This window comes from Octopus bimaculoides, chromosome 24 (assembly GCF_001194135.2).
Source record: "Octopus bimaculoides isolate UCB-OBI-ISO-001 chromosome 24, ASM119413v2, whole genome shotgun sequence".
Lineage (NCBI taxonomy): Eukaryota > Metazoa > Mollusca > Cephalopoda > Octopoda > Octopodidae > Octopus > Octopus bimaculoides.
Genome location: NC_069004.1, coordinates 21,796,723 through 21,804,068, shown reverse-complemented (window position 1 = coordinate 21,804,068; position 7,346 = coordinate 21,796,723). Strand labels below are relative to the sequence as shown.

The window sequence follows — 7,346 nt, the reverse complement described above, 5'->3', positions numbered from 1 at the left end:
CGCAAAAAGTTATAAAATTACGCATTAGCTTTGATTAACTGCTGTCTATCAAGATAGTTCAAGACTCATGTTTTCAATACCAGACTGGTTGTTTTATCAAGCAGTAGACTTTTTTCACGAACTTAACAAATCAGAGGTGGTCATTTTCTCAAGTTATTTATTCGTACGTATTCGTAAAAAGGAAAAGTCTGTTCTTACCTATTTATAGAGAACTTTAACTAGGCGCAGTACAACACTGATCAAGCCGATAACAGTTACTGCTTCGAGGTTTTGTATTAGAGTTAATACCTGCCCATAGGGTATGGAGACGTTGAAACAGTTATAAAACGTTTTGTTTCACATCTAATATAAATAGTAAAGAATTTAAATAAATAAGACAGTATGGATTTCACTAATAAGTTTATAAATTATTCAAAAAAGTATAGGAGTGATCACCAGGAGGCTATTAATTAGCCAATGAAATGATTGGAATAGACAGCAGCTAGACGGTAGATGGATCAATAGAGTCTATCTGATAAATGGTTTGAATAGCAGCATATCGATTGAAACGACGCTTATTATTAATTATAGAGTGACGCATGATCTCAAGCGTTGTACTTTAATTCTGTCAAATTTATCGGTAAGTCAAAATTGTCTATCTTTCTAAATTCGATTTTTTCGTATTTACTCAGTCCTTTATTTTATGGATAAATGGTTAAAAAAGTCAGTTGAAGTTGATGACGACGAGTCTTCAGTGAATTGAAACGAAGAAAAGTCCAGTCAAAGCGAAGAAAAGTATTGAGAAAGTATGATTACGAGTACTTAAAAATGGGATTTACATGGAATGGTGTTGAAGAAGATCCATGACCACGATGCATCACGCATTGAACCTGATGTTAATTCTATTATCGAGCGAAGCAAGAAACAGGCTCATCCTTCTCACAGGCCTCAACGAAAATGTAATCTGAAATAAATTTGTTTCTTTCATTAATGTTTTTACCCAATAGAGTTAAGTGGGTCGCCATAAACTGGTGTCATAAATAGTGGGTCGCGTCTCTAAAAAGTTTGGGAACCACTGCCATATATGAACACTAAGGTAACTTGTTCATCTTTCATTAGTTTTTCACCCATCTTACTTCATCAAAATTGTTTCTGCAAATAAGAAAATATAAGAGCAAATTATACTTTTAAAACATTATTAATTAATTAATTCCTATGGTGTGTGACTTTTGCCTCACCCTGTACGCGCGCACACACACACACACACACACACACACACACACACACTTATAATTAAAAACCACAAATCTTGTAAATACAGCTACCCAAGGTTTCCTGGTTGAAATAATAATTTGTTCTTCCATTTATCAAGCTGAAAACAAAACTGTTTGTCAGTTGTCTTTTGAGTTGATAACATTTAAGCAAGAGATGCTAGAAAAGAAGACAAGAGGGAAAACACAAGGGAGATAACCAATGATACAATAATTCAATGTCAAGCACATGTAAACAAGATGTTAATGGTTTACTAACTGTCCAGTGGTCTACTTTTAAATTCCTGAAATTTGTGTAGTCATTGGAGGTTCTTGAGTTTTTTAAAAGATAGTTTTTCAAGAGAACACACTGAACATTTTTTGGACCCATTAATATATATGCTAGTCTATCTCAGGATTTGTACTCTTGCAAGCTTTCCCTATGGCCAGGCAAATCTTTGTAGAATATTGAAACTGGTTGACATAACTTGTCTGACAATGACACTCATTTACAACTATCATGTGATGTCAAGACAAGGAAACACAAACATAAACACTCTCACAAACACATATGTACATATATATGATGGGTTTCTTTCAGTTTCTACCAACCAAATCCACTCACAAGGTTTTACTTGGCCAGGGTCTATAGTAGAATAGAAGTGAACTTGAAACCGTGTGATTGGGAAGCAAGCTTCTTACTACACAGCCATGCCTTCACTGACACACACATGCACACGTGCACACACACACACACACACACACACACACACACACACACACACACACACACACACTTCAGTGCATATATTAATGAAAGTATATGCTATTATAGATCCATCACAGCTGATCTTACTAAATGTTTTCACACAGGATATCACATCAGAGATGGCTAGTGTGGAAAAATAGTGACTGTTCTCTGATATTGGAGGTGAGGAAGTATGACGTCTGGTTAGTGGGTGCTGTGAAAAAGGTGAAATGAAGTTAGTTAAGAGAGGAAGTCTTCTCTTGTATCAAAAGAACCTCGATTGTTGTATTTGCCAGTAAAAGTTGGTTAGGGTTGGTATGTGTGTTGGGGTGGATGGGTTGGAGGAGGTATTGGGCTGGTGACCAAATCTTTAACCTCATGTTTGGATGCACCTACATATGTGTGTTTATGAGTGCATAGTTTGGTGTTGTCTTTGCTGAACTCTTGGGTTGTAATGGTGGAAAAACCACGATGGAGGTCCGTGTGTTTATAATGGTGGTGGAGCTTGTAGTACTGGACAGGAAATCCATTTTATTGACACTGGAAGGATGAAAGGCAAAGTTGATCTTAGTGGAATTTGAAATCAGATGGTAGAAGACCAGAACAAATACTGCAAAGCATTTTGTTCAATGTTTTAATGGATTGGTCAATCCACTCTATAATAATAATAATAATAATAATAATAATAATAATAATAATAATAATCATAATAATATTTATTGTCTGCATACTGCCACTAATGAGTGTTTTAATAAAGATGTGTGTGGGGTACATGCTAGGCAGGGTGAAAGTAAACAACCTGTGGTTTATGGATGTTTGATTCCAAAATCATAAAGAAAGAGGATGAAAAACAAAAAAATACAATCCCTTGAAATTTGAAATAAGAAGAATTTGGAGTATGAGAACTGTAAAGGTTGTGCCTATAATAATTAGTGCATTGGGAACAGTAAGCAAAGATATAGAGAAATGGCTGAAGGAGATTGGAATAGAATGTCTTGTAGATCTGTCTCTTAGGGACAACAAGGATTATCAGGAGGTTTCTAAGCACTTGAAAGACTACCAAAAACTTGTGGATACCTAAGGTTACAGGTAGTAATCTGCTACCCACATAAATCCTACCAGGAATAAGACTAAGCCTGAGTCAAACCAAAATAAAATAATAATAGTTAATCTCACCCAAATAGTTAATCCAACTTCATAGTTAATCACACCTGTATAGTTAATCAGGTTGTCCATGAGGGAGTCATACCTAATGATTGGTGTAGCAGCATCATAGTCAACTGCTACAAAGGCAAAGGTAATGCCTTAAACAGGAATAATTAGAGAAGTTTCAAACTACTGGACCACATGATGAAAGTCACAGAAAGGGTCATAGCTCAATGAATTAGGGAGAGAGTTAGTGTAGATAAGATGTAGTTCAGATCTGTGCCAGGCAGGAGCACAACTGATGCTAAAGTCCTGGTTAGGCAACTGCAGGAGAAATATCTAGCCAAAAATAAACCCCTGTATCTAGCTTTTGTTGACATAGAGGAAGCTTTTGACAGAGTCCTGATCCCTTATCTGGTGGTCCAAGTGAATGCTAGGGATAGATGAGTGGTTGGTGAGAGCTGTACAAGCCATGCTGTCAGTAAGGTGAAGGACAGCAATAAGTATAGCAAGGAATTCAGGGTAAAAGTAGGGATTCACCAAGGATCAGTCCTCAGCCCCCTCTTGTTCATCATAGTCCTCCAGGCAATAAACAAGAATTTAAGATGGGTTGCTCTCGGGAGCTTCTCTAAGCTGATGACCTTGTTCTTGTAGCTGAATCCTTACCAGAACTAGAGAAGAAATTTCAGGTGTGGAAGCAAGGTCTAGAATCAAAGGGCCTTAGAATTAATTTAGCAAAGATCGAAGTCTTAGTAAGTAGGAGAGCAGACAAATCACAAGTCCCTTCAGGTAGATGACCCTGCTCGATTTGTAGAAAAGGCATAGGTAGTAATTCCATAAGATGTACCTGGTGTACATAAGAGGTGCAGCAATATCAGAGGAAGGTTAACAGGGAAAATACTTTTCGTGTGTGGAAGGTGAACAAATACAATTAACACTAAAAATGTACAGAAAACAGACTCCATCAAATGCCAGGAGGAAAAACTAGAAGTAGCTGATAGCTTCCGTTACCTAGGAACAAAGTCAGTGGCAGAGGTGGATGTTCTGAGAGCATAGCTGCTAGAATAAGAATAGGCTTGGCAAGGTTCAGAGAGCTCCTACCTCTGCTTGTAACAAAGGGCCTTTATCTCAGAGTGAAAGGCAGATTGTATGATGCCTGTGTGTGAACAGCCATGCTACACAGTAATGAAACATGGTCTGTGACCACTGAGGACATGTGTAAGCTTGACAGAATTGTGCACTGTCAGTGGATGTGCAATGTCAGTGTGCATGTATGACAGAATGTAAGCATCTTGAGAGAAAAGTTGGGCATAAGAGGCATCAGGTGTGATGCTCAAGGGAGACGGCTGTGCTGGTATGGTCATGTAATGCATTTGGACAAGGACAGCTGTGTGAAGAAGTGCTGATCTCTATCTGTGGAGGGAAGCTGCAGAAGACATGGGACAAGGTGATGAGGCATAATCTTTGAACGTTGGGTCTCATGGAGGCAATGATAAGTGATATGCCATGCTTGAGAAGATCCGGCAAGCCAAGTGAAATCGTAAGTTGTGGCTGATGCCAGTGTCATGTAACTGGCACTCGTGCTGGTGGCACATAAAAAGCACCCTTTAAATGTTGGGTGATATGCTTTCTTGAGAAGGCCCATTAAACCAAATGAAATTGTAGTTGTGGCCAATGCCAGTGTTGCATATCTGGCAACCTTCAACCTTCAAGCTTTGGGCCTCACGGAGGCAGTGACAAGTGACTGAGACCTTTGGCAATATACTGTGCTTGAGAAAACCTGTCAAGCAAGCAAGATTGTAATCATGGCTGATGCTGGTGTTTCATAACTGGCACCCTTGCCGGTGGCATGCAAAAAGCACCCACTACACTCATGGAGCGGTTGACGTTAGGACGGGCATCCAGCTGTAGAAACCCTGCCAAATCAGATTGAAACCTAGTGCAGCTCCCCAGCTTACCAGTTTTCAGTCAAATCATTCAACCCATGGAAGCATGTAGAATAGATGTTAAATGATGATGATGATGATTTCACATTTTGGCACAAGGCCAGTAATTTCGGGGAGGGGGTAAATCAATTACATCAGCCACGATGTTCAACTGGTACTTATTTTATTGACCTCATCGACTCTGAGAGGATGAAAAAAGCAAAGTTGACCTTGGAAGAATTTGAGGACAGAAAGACAAATAGAACACTGTTAAGGATTTTGTCTGGTGTACTAACAATTCTGCCAGCTCACTGCATTAATGACAACAACAACAACAACAACAATAATAATAATCATTATTTCTTAAATTTAAAATATTTTTTGCATCAAAGAAAAGCAATGTAGAAAAAAAATAAGAAAGAAGGAAGGAAAGCAGAAAGAAAGAAAACAAGAAAAGCGGGAAGGAAAGAATAAAAGACTTGAGGTGAAAGAAGAAAGAAAAAATAGAAAAAAAGGAAGTATCTCTGATGTCTAACTAATTGTAACATTTCTTAACCGAGAATTATAATTCTGCTGTTTAGAGGTCAGCTATTGCTGCTAATATACCTCACAGTGATGCAGCAGCAGCGGCAGTAGTAATAGTGGTAGTTAATATTGTCATGCAGCAGTTTAAGACAAAAGAAATCAAGTATCCATATTTCTATGTTTAGTTAAAGGAAGAAGGGCAACAACAATCAGTGTGTCTGTGTTCTCTGCTTCCTCAATAAAACTGCTGGGATGAAATGTGGGAGAATTATCCTTGGAACAGACCTGGCTCCAAAGCTTGCAACAGACTGAACTCTACTGGAGGCAATGAAGGGCCAAATCCTCTTCCTCCTCCTCATGTAACATCCCTTTTTCTATGCTGGTAAGGGTTGGATGGTGTCACAGTAACTGGCAAGCCAGAAGACTGCACCAAGCTCCAATGTTTGCTTTGGCATGGTTTCTACAACTGGATACCCTTCTTAATGCCACTCACTTCACAGAGTCTACTGTGTGCCTTTTATGTAGCACTAGCTCTGGTGTGGACACCAAATACTCACAAGACAAGATACTGTCAATTGAGTGGGGTATAGTATTGAGGGATATGAAAGTATGACAGAGAGAGAGAGAGAGTGGGGTCAGGGTATAAGGTGAATATGGAAGAGAGAATAGAGATGGAGGAACAGAAAATGTGAATGGGCAGGTAAGTGAATCTCAAACAACATCCAAGAACAATGCCAGCAGCAGTTGGCCATTGAAGACCAAGTCTGGCAGTATAGGCTACAGTGGTTTGGCCACAACTGCAGGATGAACACCAGAAGATTACCACACCAACTTTTGTGACAGCAACGTCCCATGCACTGGAAAATCCAGTACAGCACACCAAGGAAGACATGGACAAAACAAATTTAGGAAGACCTGAATTTGCGGCACCTTGACCTCAAGAATGCTAAGGACAGCACCTTGGATTGGGAAGCATGGAATAACATCATCACCAGAGTCCATCATCCAATGGCACCCACGGCAGCATATTGGTTGAGAGGACAGCCTCCCATTCCAGTTACCAGCTAGTGAAGAAAGAAGAAATGTACTACAGTGAATTTAGTGTGACAGATGAATAGAGATGGCGATTGAGGTGGATGCAGTGTGTGTACTAAACTGAAAAGACAGTGGCATTAGATCAGGCCATAGATTGTGTTCCACTTGAGAATCAGTGCACTCAATGTATGCAGTTTCCATCAACCCAATTTTATTGAGGTTGATCTGGAGTTAAAGTGGCTTCCATCTACATAATTTTACAAATGAAGTAGACACCATTGGTTGCATAGCTTTCCTATGGTACTGACGGCACCATACAGTGACACTGAATCCAGAAACATGATGGTGAAACAAACTTCTAAACCACATTGCCATGCATGCATCCAAGTGAAACCATATATGAATTCTGTCTGCCTGTCTATCTATTTATTATATTTTCTCTCTCTCTCACCCTATATATATATATATATATATATATATATATATACACACATCTATAAGAGACAAAGTGTATGTATGCTGCTATATATATATATATATATATATATATATATATAATACAAAATGGGACAAGAATGCAAAACATCCAGACAGTTAGGTGATACAAGAAAGGGACAACAAAACATCCAGATAGATGATACAAAGAAAACTCCAAATGACCTATCCTTGTTTTCTTTGTATCATCTATCTGGATGCTTCATTGTCCCTTTCTTATATACATATACATATATATATACA

At 38.6% G+C, this 7,346-nt stretch overlaps 1 long non-coding RNA gene across 1 annotated transcript in view; it reads right to left on the bottom strand.

Moving 5' to 3' along the window:
- Positions 1–18: 18 nt before the first annotated feature.
- Positions 19–7,346, bottom strand: part of LOC128250709 (uncharacterized) — a 27,677-nt gene continuing 20,349 nt past the window's right edge. The window contains exon 3 of the long non-coding RNA XR_008266714.1: positions 19–1,131. This is a non-coding gene — a long non-coding RNA (uncharacterized LOC128250709). The remainder of the gene's footprint in view (positions 1,132–7,346) is intronic.